Source organism: Pteropus medius, unplaced genomic scaffold (genome assembly GCF_902729225.1).
Source record: "Pteropus medius unplaced genomic scaffold, Ma_sr-lr_union100, whole genome shotgun sequence".
In the NCBI taxonomy this organism is placed as follows: Eukaryota; Metazoa; Chordata; class Mammalia; order Chiroptera; family Pteropodidae; genus Pteropus; species Pteropus medius.
The window spans coordinates 29,362,961-29,383,753 of record NW_024340849.1 but is presented as its reverse complement, the minus strand read 5'-3'; the positions used below and the strand labels follow the sequence as shown (position 1 = coordinate 29,383,753).

At 39.3% G+C, this 20,793-nt stretch overlaps 1 protein-coding gene and 1 long non-coding RNA gene across 8 annotated transcripts in view; both read left to right on the top strand.

The window, feature by feature from the left end:
- MAPRE2 (microtubule associated protein RP/EB family member 2) overlaps positions 1-20,793 on the top strand; it is a 129,217-nt gene that overhangs the window by 99,720 nt on the left and 8,704 nt on the right. The gene's annotated exons all lie outside the window — the stretch shown is intronic.
- On the top strand, positions 2-20,550 carry LOC120586773 (uncharacterized). Its single transcript, XR_005648796.1, has 2 exons — positions 2-10,313; positions 11,337-20,550. It is a non-coding gene; the product is annotated as an uncharacterized LOC120586773 (long non-coding RNA).

Sequence of the window (20,793 nt, the reverse complement as noted above, 5' to 3'; positions counted from 1 at the left end):
AACAGTGAAATCAGAGTCACTTTCATTTCAGAAAATGACTCAGGCCTTCCTGTGCTTAATCGATTCTTCCCAGCAGTCAGCATTTTAATGCCTCTGGATGATTTTTATTGTTTGACCACATTTATCTTCCTAGCAATGACCTTTCTATAATAAGTCTAACAATCATGATTTAACTGTTTAAAAAAACAGAGCTATTCACTTTAAGTCACTGAAGCTATATGTTAAAATAATACTTCAAGGGTATATTTCATTTTCCTTGTATTTTTTTTTCTGAGAAATTTAAAGTATGTTTAGATTTCGACTAAAATATTCTTACTGCTTAATTGATGGCAGTAAAGAATGCATTTACGTGTGGATCATCATCTATAAACCTTTGAAGGAAATTCATGAAATCTATATTATCTCTCTTACAAGAGGCAGTGCCAATTTTTATGTGATGATATTCAGTAAGACTTCATTTATTCAGCTTTGTCCAAAAGTGAAGTCATAGAGGATAAATACCTAGAACTTTAGAGTCGTCTAAACTTTTGTAGATAAAAACCTTTCTAAAATATACTATGAACATCTTTGCCATAAAACAAAAAACAAAAAACAGACTTCACCAAATAGAATGTGTTCTTATAAAATTAAGGTCACTATTATAAATAGCAGTTGTGGTACTGGACAGTTAAAAAAATGAAATCCTCAGAAACCCTTTGTTTCTATCCCGAAAACCAGTGTTCACACTTGTTAAATCAGCAACCTTAATTTGTAAATAATACAAATTCCTTATTTATGCCCAACCTCCAATCAGAATGGATAGAAATGGTTATGACAATACTAATATTAAACAATGCACGCACATGTTCAGAATTCAAAGAAATGTAGGCTAGAAGTAGACATTGTGGGTCTTCCATATACCCATGTAATTGAAGCTGGAAATGAGTCCTGAGCGAGAAGGGGAGAGAGAGGGCCTGGAGGAACTCTGAACACTAATATTTGGGTAGAAAAGGCAGGGCTTACATAGGAGCAAGGAAGATGCCAGAAAGATGGAAGAAAATGAGGGAATGACATGTCAGGGAAGCGGAAGGGAGCAGAATGGTCAACGGCATCTAAATCTGCCAAGGAGTCAAGTAAAAGGAGGACTGGGAGAGTCTGTTGGAGTCCTCATTCTGGGGGTCACTCACTGGAATGATGGGATCAGGAGTGGGTTGAGGAATTGGAGGAAGGAAATGGAGACAGCATAAAAATCCAACTTTGAAGCCATAGTGTGAATGAACTTATGTAAAATGAACTAAGTACAGATCTTTGAGAATATATGCAATTAAGGAGCAAGAGGACAAAGAGGAAGCAGAGAAAAAAATGAACATCAGGGAAAAACCAGGAAAGCTCAGCATCAGAGAACAAACAGTAGGAAACTTCTAGAGCGAGGAATCACCAACGGTGCTGAATATTAATTATGTAGAGATCAAATAGAATGAGGCTTGAAAATAGGCCAAAGAAATCTGACTCCTAGGAGGTGATTAATAATCCTTCAGAGAATTGGTCTGTTAAAATGCGGAGTGTATACACCTATATTGCAGTGACTTAACAAGGACATGACATGACAAGTGTGAAAGTGATTTGGTAATAATAGATTCCTCCTTCACCATACGTGTCAGGAACGTTGAGAAAAATAAAAACGTTTTGTTGATGTTGGAAAAAAGCTGACAGTAGCTTTAGGAAGTAAGATTGGAAGGAGAATGGTATTGTCCTTGATCTGTTTTTGTTTGCTTTTAGGACAAAGCACAACAAGTAGGTTTGTAAGATGAGAGAAAGGTCCATGGAGAAGGAATAATACATAATAGGAAAAAGGTGGGGAAATTGGTGGTGCATGACCCTGAAGCTGGAAGGGAAAAATGAGGATAATGGCATTGGAAGAGGTGTATAGAGGAGAGGGAATATTTACCTTTTCAGAACAGAAGCACTGGAGAGAGGTTGGGTAAAAATTAAGCCACAAGGAGTTTGGGGAACAAAAATTTATGATGATTCAAATTGGCCTTCAACTTTTGTTAGAAACGTTTATTAGTCTAGGAGCTAGGAAAGAGAAAATCCCCAGAGTTGGGGACTTGGCAGGCAGATGGGAGTGGGAGGACAAGAAAGTGAGAAAACCAAGGATGTCTAGTATTTCTCATCCTAAGATTCCTTTTCTATAGCTGTTAATGATGTAGAGATTCATCTTAAAACTCAGCTGCCACTTTTTCAGGTTTTTAATAGTGAAATTGGACAGGCCTCAGAATATTTTTCTTCCACAATCATAATGTGTCCTTAAATTGGCACCAACCCTTCCACTCCCTCCAACAGAACTGTCATTACGCTGCCTTGGCCTCGTTTTCTAGGAGTTCCCTCATCTGTCTTTCACAAAAGCCATGGAGAAATTTGTGCCATTTTGATAGGAAGAATGTCCAAGAACCTGAAAGAGGAACGTATTTTTTCTAGATCTTAAACCTCTCGGGTGACAAAGCTCAGAAAACACAGTAAGGTCAACAGATAATAAATTTAGTTTTTAATGTTCCGGAAGGTAGTAATTCCTGAGATGTTTGTTTCCAGTACCTTGACCATGTTTACCTAATTGGCCTTAATCAGGGAGAAAGGATATTTTCAGAAGTCAAACCAGTCATACCTTTTTATAAAAAATATGTTCTAACTCTTGGACATTAGTGGAGTAGACAAACTACAATGTGGAAAAAATTACAGCAAGTATACAAAGCATGCAGAACATTGTTTTAAACGTTATAATGGGAGAAAGGCTTCTTTAAGTACAGTAAGACCTCATTTTTCTAGAGGTTATATATATCCAACTCTTGGGAATACAGTCAAGAAAATGCAAGCCAGAATGTCTTCTAAGTGTCAGAATAGGTGTTGTAAAACCTGTGCTATAAATTCATATACTTTACGTGTGAGAGTTCCTAGGATACTATCCAGAATCTCTTTGCTTTTCTTAATTTAAACATAATTATAACAAACATGGGGATAAAGTACATTATATTTTGGAGCAAGGAGTACACTGATAGCAATAGAAAGTATAAGCATCAGTAAAAGAAGAGCCAAAAAACTTAACCAAAACCTTACTAAACAGCCCAAATGCCTGAGACTTTTATTACAGAATTTAATAGCTCCATGCTGCTCAGTAGCCCTCACAGTCTGTATGACACCAGCATGCGCTCATCAATATCCTCGAGTTCCCTTCTAATTCTTAAGCTTCTGTTTAATTTTCTATTATAATCATCTCCCCCATGAACTTCCTTACGCCCTCTAAACGATCCTCCCTTCCTCTGCTCTGAAAGTATTCAAGGCCATCCTCTTCATACCAAGTCTGACTTTGTCCATCCAAAATTGAAGAGAAATGAAAGTGTTTGATGAGATGAGGGTCAGCTGTCTGGGAAGTTCACATCTCTATATCACAATTATTTCACAGTGATGCCGGGTCAGTAGCATTCAGGGGTAATTTCTGTTCCCATCTCTAGGCTTAGTTATTTCTTCATCTGCATTAGTGGAAATAAGCAATGGCTGGTATAATTGAAAACAGGAAACAAGATAGTCTTTAATTGTTTTTTTCACTTTAGCTTTGGAATACTGGATTCATTTTGCTGTGATTTTTCTCTTCCCAAATATTTCCTTAGACTAATATTAAAATTAACTTGCATGTCCAGACAATAATACATTAAGAGGAGTAAGTAGAAGCTCCAGAGCATCTTGTGGCAAAGGGACCATGTTAGAGTGGGAAAACTGACCATGGAATGGATTATCCACATGTTGATAATTAAGAAAGGACTGTCTGGCAAGAAAAAAAATTGTTTGCTTGTGAATAAAATGGATGCACTCCACATATTTGGTGCATTCCTTTTTTGTGAGAATGTGCAGGCTTCACCATAAGCAGAGGCTGTCACGTAAGGGTGGGTGGCTGCCTGGCAAGTCTTCTCTACATTTTGAAGAATTGTATCTTGATTTGCTTTTGATCTACGAACAAGGAGTGTGTATTAATAATACACATTTTCATAATAATAGATATCTATTAAGTGCATATATCATCATGAGTCATGATGTTTGTAAATTTATTGCTATGAGCCCTATCTGCAATTCGAGATAGCCGTTGGTGGGGATCGTTTTTTATGTGTGAGCACTTACTAAACTTAAAGGAAATTTGAAGTTGCAGTTCCTATAGCAACCACAGCTTAGATACATTACGAATTCACATATATTGATGTATTTAAATTAAACTCCCATATACAAATATAGTGTGATGAATTTAGAGTTGCTATGGAAATTGAGTCTAAGCGTTCTCTTTTCCTTAGAGACTTCAGTGTTCTAGATTTAAAATTAAATTAATAGAAATACTAGAAAAATGATTATAAAAAAGGCAATCAAAGGAATATAATAAAGTATTTGAACAATCATAATTAAATCCCTAAATGTAAATTTAAATAACCCTAACAGTGTTTTTCAAAAACTATATTGAATGTGTGAATACTCTCTCTCTCGATTATCTTTAATTTGAGGTACTCTGAGGCTGTTCATACAATCTTAATGAAGTGACTGTTTATTGATTTATTTGTTGAGCAGTGTGCACATTTGTTGAGCACCTGTAATTAAAGTAAGTATCGCTTGTCACCTGCTATGGGGAGAGAAGTATTTCTTTTACTTCCCCAAAAACGATTGTTTTGTTTCTTAGGAGAGGCAGTGAAGTGTTGCAGTTTATAGTGGTTTTTATCCTTGTTCTGATCTTGATTTTTATGACCCAGAATATGGTCTATCTTGGTCAATGTACTACATGTTCTTGAAAATAATTTGTATTCTGCAGTTGTTGGTTGTATAGTGTTTTAGAAATTTCAATTAGATCTAGGTAATGGATAGTGTCATTCATGTCCTCTATGTTTTTACTAATTTTTTTGTTGTTTAGTTCTGACAGTTGCTACGAAAAGGGTATTAGCATTGATTGTGGAATTGTCTGTTTCTCCCGTAATTCTCTCAATTTTCATTTCCTGTATTTAGGGCTCTGTTATTAGGTTTATATGTATTTGTAATTATTATGTCATCTTGATGAAATGACCTTTGTATTTGATGATGTATTTCTCTTTATCATTGATAATACTCTTTGTCTTGAAATTTATTTTATCTGATTTAATATAGCCACTCCAGCTTTCTTATGCTCACTGTTTGCCTGGCATATCTTTTCCATGATAGGTTAAATTTTCACCTATCTTTGTCTTTATATTTCAAGTATGTCTCTTATACACAGCATATAATTGAGTCTTGCATTTTTATTCATTCTGATAATCTCTGAACATTGGAGTATCTAGTCCATTACAACTTAGCATAATTATTGATTTGATTGGATTTAGATCAACCATATTATCATTTGTCTTCTGCTTATCCCTTCTTTTTGTTTGTTTTTCCTTTCCTGTTGTCTTTTGAATTTAAAAATATTTTTAGCATTCCATGTTAATTTATCTGTTGCCTTTTTAACTATACCTCTTTGCAGTAATTTTTTTAGTGGTTGCTGCAAGGATTACAATATATTTTTTAACTTTTCACAGTGTACTTAGAATTAACATATTGCTTCGTATAAAATGTAGGACCCTGGCAGCCATTCCCCCATCCTTTGTTATAGTTGGCATATGTATTACATCTACATAAATTATAAACTCCACAAGAAAATGTTAAAACTTTTATTTTAAACTGATACTGTCCAATACAATGGCTCTCGAGCACTTGAAATGTGCTTATTCTACATTGAAATGTGCTGTATATATAATGTATGTTGACTTTAGAAGACTTAGTGTGAAAAAAGAACATAAAACATTAATAATTTTTATATTGATTTTATGTAGAAAATATGCTTTGTGTATATTTTGCATATATTAAAGTTAATGTCTTTTAAAAAAAAATTTTCATGTCGCTACTAGAAAATTTTAAATTCCATGGTTTACATTATGTTTCTATTAGGCAGTGCTGCTTTAAACAGTCATATGTATTTTTTACAGAAAGTAAGAGAAAAAATGGTTTTTCATATTTTTATCATTTCCAGTGTTCTTTATTCATTCCTGAACACCTGAGTTCCCTGCTGGCTTCATTTGTCTTCAAACTGAAGAATATTGTTTAGCATTTCTTGTAGAGCAGGTTCAATGGCAACAAATTCTTTGAGGGTTTTTTTTTTCTGTAAATATCTTTATTTCACCTTCATTCTTAAAGAATATTTCCCCAGATTAAGAATTCAAGATGATCTTTTCTTTCTTTCTTTAAGCACTTTGAAAATGTTATTCCACTGTCTGTGGCCTCCAAAAATAAGAAGTGTGTGTTCATTCTAATCATTCTTCCCCTGTATGTAATATATTGTTTTTCTCTGGGAGCAGTCAAGGTTCCCTCTTTATCTTTGGTTTTCAATAGAGTGGCTATGATATGCCTAATCATGGTTCTCTTCAAATTTATCTTGTGTTGGAGTTTATTAAACTTCTTAAATCTGTAGTTTATGTCTCTTACCATATTTAGGAGGTTTTCAGCCATTATCTTTTCAAATATTTCTTCACCTCCATTCTCTCTATTTTATCCTTCTGGGACTCCATTTATCCATATGTTAGAGCTTTTGAAATTATCCCATAATCCCCTGAGGTACTTTTCCAGTATTCTCTCTCTTCTTTAGATTAATACATCTATTAATATATCTTCAAGTTTACCTTCTTTTTCCTCCATCATCTCCATGCTACTATTGAGCTTTTTTTTAAAACTTCAACTATTGCATTTTTTTCAGTTATAAAATTTCCATTTTTTTCTCTGCTGAGATTGCCAGACTTTTCATTTATTATGAGCATACTTTACTTCACTGAACATAGTTATGATAGCTGCTTTAAAATTGTCTGCTAATTCTACCATTCTGACCATCTCACAGTTGTCATCTGTTGATTATCTTTTCCTTTGAGAGGATATCACTTTTTCTTGGCGCTTCATATGTTGAGTAATTTTGGATTGTATCCCAGACATTGTGATGTCATGTTGTGGAGACTGGATTTTGTTATATTGCTCATAAGAGTGTTGACGTTTATGATTTAACAGGCACTTAACTCAATTAGGGTCCAAGTAAAAAGTATGAAAGAAGTTAAATTCCACTCAAGGGGCCCTAATCTTGGCTGCAGGCCTGTGTCTTTATTCAGGACTTCCTTTTCCTTGTTATTGTCAAGATGCAAGTTTTCATTCGCTTTTCAAGAAACTCTACTCTTTAAACACAAATATTGGTCTCACGCCAAAGTCATTATTCTAAGAAATGCATTTTCCCATATCTTCTCTTTAGAATAGTATGGTCCATAATGTCATCTGACTTCCTAGAGCCCTGTTGGGTAGGCACAGGCACCCTTGTCCCTTCATGGTCGCCCTATCAAGATGAGTCATGCCTATTTATTCTTACAACTTCCCAGTGTGTACCTGCTTGATACTGCTATTTCACAGTCCCCAGCCACCTAACCACATCCTGCACTATCCTCATACCTACTTAGTTCTTCAAGGACCAAACGTTAATTTTAAGAGATCATGCAGTATCAACTCAAAACCAGAAAGAGATACATTTTTCTTATCAGTCCCAGAGTTAGTAAGACTTCTTTTCAAATAGATGTTAGCACTTCTCATTATTATGTGAACAGTGGTATGTATCTTCTACCCAATTCCTGCCCTATATCCACATTGCATCCCTTTGGCCTGTTTTTATTAAGCAATCACCTCATTGCTAAGGTGCATACACCAGTTAATGGCTGCTCTCTTAGCTACATTTAGAACTGCAAAAAATGGAGAAAACCACCTACAATGGCCCAATTAAATTCTTAGAGGACATCCCCTGATTCCTGGAAGGAGAGGGATGTCGGTGGTTTTGTTCCTCCGGTTACACATCTACCATATGTAAGACATATAGGATACATTGCTAGATATTGGGATAGTTTCCTCCTTAAAGAATAATTAAAGCTGCATGTCTCTACTTTTAATAATAAAAAAAACCACAGCATGAAATATGAGAAGTGCTCCGCCTTCCCAGGATGCTGAATATCTATGAGTCTGGAATATTGGGCACAGACAGGAGCAACAAGTCATGGAGAATTCAGAGGCTTCAGCTAGGACTCTGCTGGCGATGTCTGTGGACGAGCCCTGCATTTTTCATTTCCATCTTCATTCATTTGCTTATTGAGACAGCGTCCTTGACAAATTATTTACTAATTCAATTTCTAATTTTTAATGATTTTGCCTTTTTAAAATGAAGTATGTCATAGTTTTCTTTAAAACGAGGATGTTTTTAAAGCTTAAGAGAGCAAAACCTAAAAACTGTTATGGTGCTATGACCGTATAACTCTTTAAATCTAGTATGAATAGAATTTTTCATGAACGTTAAGGAAAACATTTAAAATGTAGGACTCATCAAATATAGAGGGAGTTAGCAAGTATTAACTGAGAACATACTAAGTGCCAGCTATTGTTCTGAGCACTAATATGTACTACTGCAGTTTAGCCTCACAGCAGTCCTAAATGGTAGATAGTATCATTACCCCTATTTTAGAGTTGAGGAAACTGAGGCACAAAGAGGTTCAGTAACTTGCCAGGGTCACACCTTAGAAGTAGGGGACACAAGATTTGAAGCTTGACCTGTGATTCCAGAGTTCATACTCTTTCGAACTCTATTCTTAACCGTTGTATTAGATTGCCTCTCTCAAATATCACGGAAATGCTCTTGTTTTACGTTCTTATCTCCTCCCCACACTATACTGAACCACAGTAAACTTTCACAAACAAAATTCAAATTGCATAGTGTATAGAGGACATAAAAGCCTCTGCAGTGTATAAAGGCTTAAAACAGAACACATGCTGTTCTATTTGGATAGCATTTATTTTTTTTTTAATAGTAATAATTTTTAAGAGTTCAAAAACATTCCCATTCATCCTTGCAGCAGGCTCTCGGGTGAGAGTTACTTTGTTTTATCCACATTCATAAATGCAGGAACTGTAAAGAAAGCCACTGGTACCAGGCCTCTTATCAGCTCCAGAGCCGAAATGTGTATAAAGCCCAGAATACCGAGCCCTAGGTTAGCAGGGTTACTAATCTCCAATTTCCTAATCCTTCAACTAAAATAATTCTCTGAGTAGATGGTCTGGGTAATTTCAAAGTGAAGAATAAGCCCCTCTGACAAAACTGGCACGTATTTAAGCATGCCTTACTCTGTCCCCTCACACAGGACTTTGCGGAAGAGGGTCGGTGGCCTTCACTGTTGTCCCACCTGCACCTGGGAAGCAAACCATTCTTGCCCTTGTTTAAACAGTATTGGGTCCTTTCATAACCAGCACTGAGTCATTCTTTTATATATTGAAATATTAATTAGCTGAATCCCACGTGTTGTTCTGATGAAAGATTTTTTTCTCTTTCCGTAGGTACAATAATTTGGTGCTTGGCTTCTCAGCCTCACAATAAAACTTGTCAAGCCTCAAAAGGCAGTGACTTAGCATGGATTCTGTTTCCATAAGCAGAATATCACAGATCACCAGTGAACCTATTTTTCTTTATTATTAGTGACTTTCTTGTCACTTGGTATGCTGGGTGGGAATAGAAAAGTTTTCACTTGAAGAATTGTCTAGACTCCCTATGAATTGGGCGAACTGAACTATTAACCAATTCTGTCTTGTTCAGTCATTGTTTCCCCATTGTCTGATACATAGACGTTTCCTGTTTAGTATTTATTGAATTTATTTAAATTGAATCACCGTGGTGTCCATTTGGATCGAGGGAAATGTAGTACTTTAGCCAACACATGGCCATTTTTAAAGTTCTAACCAATCATCTCCATCACCTGAGGAGCTGCTTATACTGTAGCTTACAAAATAGCATGGCACACTACAGGAGCTCAGAAAGTATTTCTTAAATAATTCCTATTTATTAGATTCCTTACCCTTTTTGTGAGAGCTTTACTTGAATTCTCATTCATTTAGTCTTTCAATAAATGTTTTTAAGGCACAGTCAGGTTTTATAGAAACATGGTGATTCAGAGAAGTTACAGCCTAGTGAGGAAACCCAAAAATAAATTAGACAATAACAGTAAAGTGAGGTGAGGGCTGTCCGGGTGTGTAGGAAGACCACCTGAGTTGGTCTTGTGTATTCTAGAAAGGTTTCTTGGGAAAAAATGAGGTTTGACCAAGACATAAAGAATGAGGAGAAGTTAGCCAGGCAAAGGGTACGGAAAAGAGCACTGCAAGAAGAAAGAACAGAGTGCTGAAGTCTGGAGAGAATGTGCTGTGTTCAGTGGAGTGCATTTTGTTCTGTACGAACAATGGTAAGAGAGGCTGCAGAGGTGAGCAGGGCCCTCGTATAACGGGTTAAGAGGTTGTATTCATGTTCTGTTGCTGCAAAAACAATTACTACAAATTTAGCAGCTTAAAAACATCACAGATGTATTGTCGACAGCTTCTAAAGTCCAGGCACAGCTTAGCTATTTTCTCACCGGGATGCAATCCAGGTATCTGCTGGAGCTGCGGTCTAATCAGGGGCTCACCTAGGGAAAGCTTCCTTGGGTTGTTGGCAGTTTTCTTGAGGCTGCAGGATTGAGGCTTCCGTTTCTTACTGGCAGCTGCTCTCTGTTTCTAGAGGCTGCCTGCAGTTCCTTGCTATGTGCGTTTTACCAGCATGGGCGCTTACTTCACGGGTGCTTCTTCAAGGCCAAGCAAAACAGTTATATTTATAGTACCGTAATTATAGATGTGCCATCCCATCACCTTGGTCATATTCTGTTGGTTGAAAGCAAGTCACAGATCCCACCCACACACTTGGGGAGGGGACCACACAAATATGGGAGCACCAGGAGGTAGAGATCATTATATGTGTGTGGGGACACGTTGGATCTGTCAGTCACAGAGGTTGACACTTTAAAATGGAGGGACTACGGGAAGTCATTGAAAGGTGTTAAGCACAGGTCTGTTCTCTGGTGCACTGAACACATGCAGGGGTACAGTTATAATCCAGAGGACTAGCTAAGAAGCTGTTGCAGCAAACCATGTGGGAGAGGAGGGTGGCCTAAACAAAGATCGTGGCCATGTGGGATTTTAGAGACTTTAAGGAGATACAATCAACAGAACATGATGATGGTTGGATATGAGAAGTAAAGGAGAGTGGAAGCTTAGGATAAATGATTAATAAACAAATTTCTGGCTTGGTGGTTGGTTGGTGGAAGCAGAGAACTCTGAAGCAGGCGCCAATTCGAGTAGGGTAGAGTGGATGATTCCAGTGGAGCTTTGCTCTGGTTCTCACTTGCCTGAGGTCCAAACTGCTCTGTGGCCTCAGACCAGGTCTCTCTTTGCAGGGGAGTCTGGGTAAGAGAGTGTTAATGGGAGACAACAGACTTACACCATCAGAAAAACAACCTAAAGCACTAGGCTTGCCAGTGGTAAGTCAATAGGGACTTTGACTGAACATCGTAAAGTAATTAAGTACTTGTGTTCCCCCAAAATGGCCATCAAAGCTTATAAGCTCTTTGCCTGAATGACTGCTTATGCTAGGAGTGGCACCCACTACTGCCACTGTCGTGGTTATATCTCCCTGTCTTTATTATCATTGGGCTGGCTCAGTTTGTTGGGTTCATTCAATCACCAGCTTTCTTCATTGCTACAGTAAACAGACAAGGGGGTACACGCCTGAATTATTGTTGGGATTCTGCTGGTGCATATCGTTTCCATGGGGGTGGGGGATCCTCACCATTCCTAGAGAGAACAATTGCTCTGAGAACAATTTAAAAACAGGAATTTTGAACTAAGGTGGTGATTAGTCGGCACCTAATATGTTTCAGACACACTCAGTTTTCTAACAAGACATGGGACATATGAAAAGTCAGAAGTTTATTGAAAGATATATATACCATGTTCAAATAACTATTTAAAAGTTAGAATTTTTAATACTTGAGCCATTTAAAGATGAAGAGTTCTTTCCTGCATTTTTTTTTCCCGTAAGAAAAATTCTCTGAAACCAGAGTGACTCAAGCAGAGCTTGGAAAATACTGGAGAATCACATGATGGCTAAAAATACGCACATCATCTCTAGCAGGGACAGTAACCAGGGCAGAAGTAACTCAGTGTGTGAATGCTCACACTGGCTGGCCGTGCTCAGTGGAGTCAGGCCCCCGTGCCCATGGCAGGGGCAGGCTTTGTGACGCTGGTCAGGAAGGGGCGCCCTCAGGCACCACTAGCTCTCAGTGCAGCAGCAGCTGCACCCTCGCTAGGCCCCTGACTTCCAGCGTAGCTCACTGCCTTGCCCTCCCAGGCAGAGCAGTTATCATACTGTTATAACCCTTGAGCAGTGGATTGGGTGGGACACCAGCTGACTCATCGCTCTCGTCACTGCCTGCTTTTCCTTCAGCACTCTCCTTAGGATCAGTAACTGATGCTATGGATGACAGAATGTCTTTGTTGCTGTTAATGTTACAAAATGTAGCTTGTGTAGAATGGCTAGACTTTTGGTGCCTGCTCTGTAGGGTATACAATAGGGTTTTCTAAACTATAGCATTGCATATGCTTTGCCAACAACAAAACAGAACTCATCTTCAGTATTCACTACTTATCCCCAGGGGAATAACTGCAATAGCTTCCCAACTGGCCGTTGCGCATCTGTCCTCACCCTCCCTACAGTCTGTTCTGCGCACAGCAGCAGAGTGAGCCTTTTAAAACCGAAGTCAGGTCCTGTCACTCCTCTGCTCAATTTCCTGTTTCCCTCAGAATGAAAGCCAACTTCCTGACAGTAGCCTGTGTGGTCCGACTTGACCTGCCTCCTCCAGTACCTCTCAAACCTTCTGTCCTTCTGCAGTGCCCATGCTCGCTCTGCCCAGCCTCCGGCCTGATTCCCGAACAGGCAAGGCAGGGCCTTCGCACTGGCACTAGGCCTCTCCCCTGCTTGGAACACTCTGCTCTTGCTGTCCAGAAGGCCAGCTTCCTCACCTCCCTCAGGTGTTTGCTCAGATCTTTCTCAGCGAGGCTTTGAAGAGGTAAGGGTTACTCCTGCAACTGGCTTGTCCCTCGTGGAGATCCTGGAAGTTGTAGCTATGGAGTTGTTGCAAGAGATGTTGGCTTCTGGGAGGAATGAGCCTTCTGAGCCAGGGTGACACCCCCCGCCACGCGTCTGGTGTAGATCTTGCTCCTTGCATCTGTGCTGGACTCCTACCAAGAGAACTTAATGTTCCTGACCCTGTCTCTCCGAGTGGCCTTGGGCTGCATGTGGCCCCTGGAAGTCCTATGGGTCTGAGTGAAGAAGTGAGACTGGAGAAGACCCATGGTGGGCACTCAGGCCTTCCCTGACATTCTGTTTAAAACTGCCGCCTACCCACCCCCCAGCCGGCACGCCTTACCCCTGCCTACTCTTCTCTCTTCCACAGCATTTACCTTCTAGTTTACTAGGCCACTTACTAATGAATTACATTATTTCTTATTATTTAATGTCCCCCATTAGAACAAATTCCACAAGGACAGGCACATTCTGTGTTTCATTCATTGTTTTCTCCAATCGCCTGTAGCTTGCAAGGTATACAGCAGGGGTTCAGTAAGTATGTGCTGTATGAGGGAATGAATCAGAGTGATTTTAGAAGAAGCATAGAGACTTGAGCTACAGCAGACTCATTTTCAAGATAGTACATGGAATGGGGCAAACCTTGTGGGAGGAAGACCTGGTGTGGAGTTGTGTATCCTTCACTTTGACCCTAAGGAGGCAGTGGTTAAGAGTGAGGGCCCATCAATAGGTTATTAATAAATTTTTGTAAAGATTTTCTTTAAATGAGTCTCATTTCCTTATTTCAGCAGGTTTTTACATTGCTGGTGTTTAGGAATGGGAAACCTGTGTACGTTTTCACCATTAGTTGAGTCTGGTCTCATTTGCTGAGTAACAATAATGTAAGCTAATATTTATTGAGCACTTACTATGTGCCAAGCTCTTATGTAAGAGCTTTTTGTCTGTTCATCTATTTGTCTCAACTCTGGGAAGTGGGCACTGCTATTCCTATCTAAAACATAAGAAAATCCAGGTAGCAGCAGAAATCACACCACCCAGCAGGTAGCAGAGCCAGGATTCCTATGAAGGCCACCTAGCTGCAGGTCCCCTACCTAAACCACTGCCTTCCTAGGGGCAAGGTGAAGGATACCCAACTTCATTCCAGGTCTTCCTTCCCACAAGATTAATATGCTTCATGCTTGGCTGTACAGAGTGCCCCAAGCTGCTCGAAAGAGGAGCCTGCCTACTTTTATGAGCCGACACTGAAGTAGCAAAAAAGGAAGATCCAGACTTTGCCACTGGCTGCACTAGCTGGACAGAACCCTAAGGGCTACAAACTACTAATTTTAGAATAAAAGAACTAACCTCTTAATGGTCTCATGAATCAGGGCATCCTAGAACCCTGTTAAAAGTTCCATTTGGGCTGAACTCGGGCCACCAAGGCATTTTTTTTTTTTTTTTGCCCTCAGAGCAGATTATAGAGTATACACAGTAAAAGAATGGAGGCACTTTTGATGGAAAGGATTGGATCTTGAACTTGCAGTAATAAGAATTGTGTGGGAGATGTCATATTGCAGTGTGATAGCTCTCGTGTCAGTGTAGTCACTTAGAAGACCCTCTTTCTGCGGGAATTCTCTCTTCTCATCAGTCCAGCCCCCTTCTCTTTCCCCCAGCACTGGCCTTACTTATTTAACAGAGCTCATTATCTCAGTTAAAAAAATCTATTTGCCAGCGTAAAGGGGACAAGGAAGTAATGTCAGATCCATCCACAAACAACTAATCAAAGTAGATGAGATGTATCTTCTGCCACATTTCAGTTGTTCTGTGGGATTTTGATTTGTTTTTATTGAGCTATAATTGACATACAAACATATTTTAGGTGTATAGCTCTGGGAGGAATGAGCCTTCTGAGCCAGGGTGACACCCCCTGCCACGTGTCTGGTGTGGATCTAACCACACATAGTTAAACAGTTTTTTCTTGTGATGAGAACTTTTAAGATCTCTCTTTGCAACTGTCAAATATACAATACAGTAACATTAACTGTAGTCACCATGCTGTACAATACATCCCAGGACATTCATTTTATAACTGGAAGTTTGTACCTTTGACTACCTTTCACCCATTTTGCCCACGCCCCACCTCAGCAGGGTTTTTAACTGAGTGAGGCCCAAGGGTGAAGGGAATATTCTTTCAAAGCAGGGGATGATCAGAAGAGTGGTTGCTTCCTGAACGTGTGTATGTGTGTGCGTGCGCGCATGTGCGTGTGTGCATGCACATGTTTTTAATGTCTCTGTGGTTCTTGTCAACAGCATTAACGTCATATTTTTAGCTCTTCTGTTTATGATTTTGGCACACAGAATACAGCAGATTATGTGAGAAGAATTTCTAAATTCCATCAGAGCCCTGGCCATGAAGGATAAGCCAAGTACAGTGCTTTTATTTGCTACATCATTCTGAATTCATTGGGCCTCATATGCCCAAAATGTAGCATTTTCCATAGACTTTACACAAGCTACTAATTATTGACATTAGATACAGTGATGCTCTGGCTTCACTAAGGCAATGAATCATGCCACTCTTTGTTTTTTACAAGTATGGTTAAAATGTCTTAGAATCATATTTATACCCCAAATCTTTAAGGCATTAAGAACCAACTGCTCAAAGACTAGCATTATAAATTATGTCCATATCTAGTGGGTAAAGTCAGGGAATTATAGGGACTTGTACAGAATTTATGTCTATTTTCCTCTGCTTCTGTAACTCCTTTTTATTTTGAAAGGCAAAATTAGGGAGGGAGAGAAAAGCTTGAGGGAAAATGATTCTCGTAAAACAGTGCTACCGCTAATTATGTTTTCAGGACATCATCAAATGCAGCTTGAAAAAAATTGAAATGTTTGATAGCTGCAAGAAAAAAATCTGTATTTGTATTATAACCAGAGTAGATACTCTTTGAAAGCCATTATGTAAATGTTTTTCACATAAGTATCAATGAGCCAGGAGTCATGGGAAGGCAGAGTGCGATCACCAGTGGACTTGGGGGCATTCTAGGAAGCAGGAAGGCAGCTGTTGAAGACCCCACTGTCCAACACCAGGATTGCATGCTGTCAAGGACATTATTGAGTCAGTTCACAAAATTGGAATACAAATGGTAGCTTACATAAAGTATCATATCAATGTTAAATTTACTGACATTGCTAACTGTACAGCTTTCTGATAACATCCTTATTATAGCAACCCAGGCAAGTGGGAAAAGAATATTAGGCACCCCCAAAAGCTGGGTACACTTTAGAGAATGGTTTTTTGAAGGAGACAGTAAGACTTTTTAAAGCAAAAAATATATAGTTCTTAACTGTCTAATGAGGGTAATATACTGTAGGATATTGTCTACTATTATTTATTCTAAAAAGTAAACCACGAAATCATTAAACATAATGAACAAATGATTTCATTTTCATTTTTATAAATTTTAGTATTTGGTATTCGTTGTTGTCTGTTAATCAGGTGATAGCTATGAGAGGTAAATTACTTCCATATCAAATTACAGCTTTTGTGATGATTTGAAGAGCTCACTTTGCATTCTTTTGAAAATAAGCGTTTTAGTTTAACCCTTAATTGCATGTTTTTTCAAAACTCTAAACTTCTAAAGACACTAAGAACTACTTCCTGCTTTTCCTGTTGTACTCTTTGCATTTATTCATTAGAAGGTATAAGAGTACAGTTAACTAGTGCTAATCTCTCATATCATCATTCATCAGATATCTATTTCCATTATGTTCCTTTCAAAACAACTTAATCAAACTTTCAAAACCCCTAATATTTAAATTTCAAATACTAGTTACTTAATGGATCTATTACTAAAATTCCCAGATTTGTTTTCCATTCTTTCCTTTCTCCAGCCTGCACTGCACTCCCAGTTAGGGGGCTGCCAAGGGCGAGACAGAAGCTGTTCTGTCCTCCCTCCTGTAGCAAGTACTGGTTACAGTGTGGACCAAACCGCCTCTCTACCATCCCCAGAGGATGCCCAGCCTGATTTCATTGCCTTCATCTTTCTCACCTCAGATTAACCCACACACTCCCGGCATGCGTGCCAAGGTGAAAGGCCTGGGGCTCTGAGCCCCAACTGACCTTCACATTATCCGTGAAACACACATGCCACTTTAAGGCTGAGACTGAACCACAGTTTGGGGAGACAGACCCCCACAAGTATATCTAAGTAACAAGGGATGTGTTTTCTCAAGAAAAATCAGGTTTTCCTGTGAAGCTATGCGCAGCTGGAAACGGGACAGCAGTAACTGCTGTCAGTAACTGCAGCAGTTCTGGCCTCTGCCATGAGCCACATAGAGCGTGTCTCCCATGCTCTGTTTCCCTCCCAGGCAGCTTCCTCCGCTTATTTATAGTTTCCTTTCCCTGATAACTTGGCCTTGCACGGGGCTTTGGCTTGCCGCGACCTTTTCTACTTTTACTTCGTACCGAACATTTCAGGTTTTTTTCCAGCTGCGTTTGTTGATGTCCTGAAAATATAATTAGTGGTAGCCCTGTTTTACAAGCAGTCAGCTTCTATTCCTTTCATGTTTTTCTTTTACAATTTACATGAGACTGGATAACGCAGAACGTATAAGAACATTGAGTGTGTTTGATGAACCTCCTCAGTTATTATACCCAGCCGCATCGTAGTTGCTGACCTGCTTTAGGAGGACTGCCTGGAGTGGGAGTGGGGGGTGGGTCACATGTTCCCCAGGGAAGTCCCTTCTGCAGGGCTGTCTCCTTCAGAGGAGACCAGTGAACCTGGCAGAGACTTGGACAGCCCGGGCGCAAACTACCTTCCTCCTCCCTATTCAGTTAACCGTTTACTGACTGAATTTACCCACTGTGATTGGTGTGGGAACATAAAGTGGTAAACAAAACAGATGCACTGCTACCTTGTGGAGTTTGTCTAACAGGAGAAGTAGGCATTAAATAACTACAGCGGTCCCTTAAATCCACAGGGGATACTTCCAAGACCCCTAGCAGATGCCTGAAACCGTGGATATACCGAATCTTATATATATTATGTTTTTTTCCCTATACATACAGACCTAAGATAGTTTAATTTTTAAATCAGGCACAGTAAGAGATTAACAACAATAATAAAATAGGACAGTGATAACAGTATACTGTAATAAAGTTATGTGAGTGTGGCATTATTAAGTAAAATAAGGGCTACTTGAACACAAACACTGTGATACTTTGATAGTGATCAGATAACCAAGGTGGCTACTTAGTGACTAACGAGCTGGCAGCATATACAGTGTGAATATGCTGGACAAAGGAATGGTAGAAATCCCAGTGGGACAGAGCAGGATGGCACAAGATTTCATCATGCTACTCAGTCCTTATGCAGTTTCAAACTTATGAATTGTTCATTTCTTGAATTTTCCATGTAATATCTCAGTCAGCGGTTGACCACAGGTTGAAACTGCAACGAGCAAAACCGTGGATCGGATAAAGGGGCGAGTACTGTGTACCATTACAGCTGTTGGGTGCTATGCTGTGGCTTCTCAGAGCAGTTAACATCCAAGCTAAGACCTGGAGGATGGTAGACTTAGTCACTCAGAGGAGGAGGAGTATTTTAGGTAGAGGGAATACAGCCCAAATCATACTCTGTGGTCATGTAGTCTAGAACACTGTGAATGCTGGATGTGGCCATGCCTGGGGATTCTTAGATAGATGACTGTCACTCCCACGAGATCGTCAGCTCCCAGAGAGCAGGGATCACTACCTGGCTCATGGTTGACCACAGACAGTCTTTGATCTGCTTTCTGTTAGACTTTCTTTAAATTGAAGTATGACGTATCGCTTATAAAAAGGTCTGAAGTAACTTAATTTTTCAAAGGCTGCTTCACCAGCCAGGCTGGCTGGTGACTGCCCTTGGAGAAGGCTCTTTGCCAGGTCAGCATATCCTCACCCTGCCTCTCCTGCTGTTCTCCCTGTTGGCTTGGCCTTTAATTAGAGAACCTGGCCAATGGGACATGGACATAGTGTTCCGGGAGTGTTTCGTATGGGCTTCTACAGAGATGAAGGATCACAAATAAAGCAGACTGTCAGCTCTCTAGAATCTTTGGAAAGTTCTGCAGAGATGAGATTTCTGGGTCACTGAAGAGTTACCCTTTGAATATCAATTTCATTTTAAAATATTTTAAGAGTATGACGCTGTCAGTGCCTCTTAAGGATATATATGACTTTGCATCTAAAACTAATGACTTCAGGCACCTAAAACATATAAGTCTAAGTTTTATAGTCCTCCTGTTTGCTACTTTATAATTAGGAGAGTGTTTGAAACTTGTAACTGCTGTCAGCACACTTAGCCTTCATAACCCCTGGCCTCTTCTTTCTAATCTGTCGGTACCGATAAACTGTAAAGTTAGAAAAAAATGTAAAATTGAATGAATTGTTCATTCAGGTTTTCTTTGCTTGTTCATGTATTTATTTAAACATTTTTTCCTTTAACATATATATGTTCAGCCAAGCATTGTGCTAAGCACTGGTGTTGCAAAGCGGAATGTAACATTCTCCTTGCCCTCCAAGAGCCTTGTAGAGGAGCAGAGTATGGGACATTCTGGTGAAGAATGGGGCCAGTAGGAGCACACAGGAGGAGGACCTACACCGGACTGAGCTGCCACCTAATCAGAACCACATTCAGAGTAAAAGAGCATGGGTGGGCCCCAGTAACAACTCTGAATTTCTTAATCCGTGAAGTGTATAAACTTCATTGCATATACCTTGTACCTTCTGTTTTGGCTGCTGAGGCCATTTCCTATATCTGTGCTATGTTCTAGATAGTGAGAGAGCCTATCACGAGCCAAGCTCCATGTAGGTGAGGTCTTACCTGAAATCACTGGGTTTTTTTTTTTTAATTTATATCCTTATTAGTGATGCTTTTGAATCATTTGGTTAAGGTGCTGATCCCCGGATCTCCCCGTTATGTAAAGGTTTATCTTTTCCCTGTATAGTAAGTAATTATAGGGTAATACCTTGAGACATGTGAATTTCTTATTTCCCAAAAACCTCTCATTTAATATTTTAGTCTATCAGTGAACCTTTCCTGAACTAGTTCTGAGTGTTGCAAAGATATGATTTTTCTAGTTCTAACATTTCTTCTACTGTCAGTGTTCTATAAAGATCTTTATATTCCTCCCTTCCGCCCCACCCCCAATAGTATGGACTAGGCTTTTATTTAATCGATGCATTACAGTGCGCTGCTGCCTGTATTCTTTTTGGTGTGCACTCTCTCCCAAGTGTGTCTAGTTGGGCGCCCCATCGAGCTGGCGGCCCTTGTAGCCTTTGACACTAACCCTTGAGCACAGCCTTCCTTTTGACACAAGGTGTTGCAGCCCGCCTTGCACTGTCCCTGCCCCCGCTCCTGGAATCGGCCGTTTCTCAAATAGCCCTTTTATTGCAGAATAAAATTTTAAAACCAGCACTTGGGCACCAGGAATGTTTACTGCGATGGAGATGTCACTGTGCCCAGGCTCTTTCAGTAGCTAAAGCCAGAAAATATATTAAAAGAGAAAATTTTAATATATTTTGATATATTATTGATATTTCTTCTAAAATTTTAATCTCTGATAAGGTCTTTTTCTTCTTAGAAAGGCAGCTTGTAGGGATGCTTTGAGTTTAAGAACCTTTCCCCTTAAAAAAAAAAATTTAAAACCCTCTTCTGTAACTCTTATCTCTCTGGAAGAAGAAAGGACAACTACATTAATCTCATGTTACTTGAGGGGAAAAAAAATAGGAATTTAAATTAATTGCC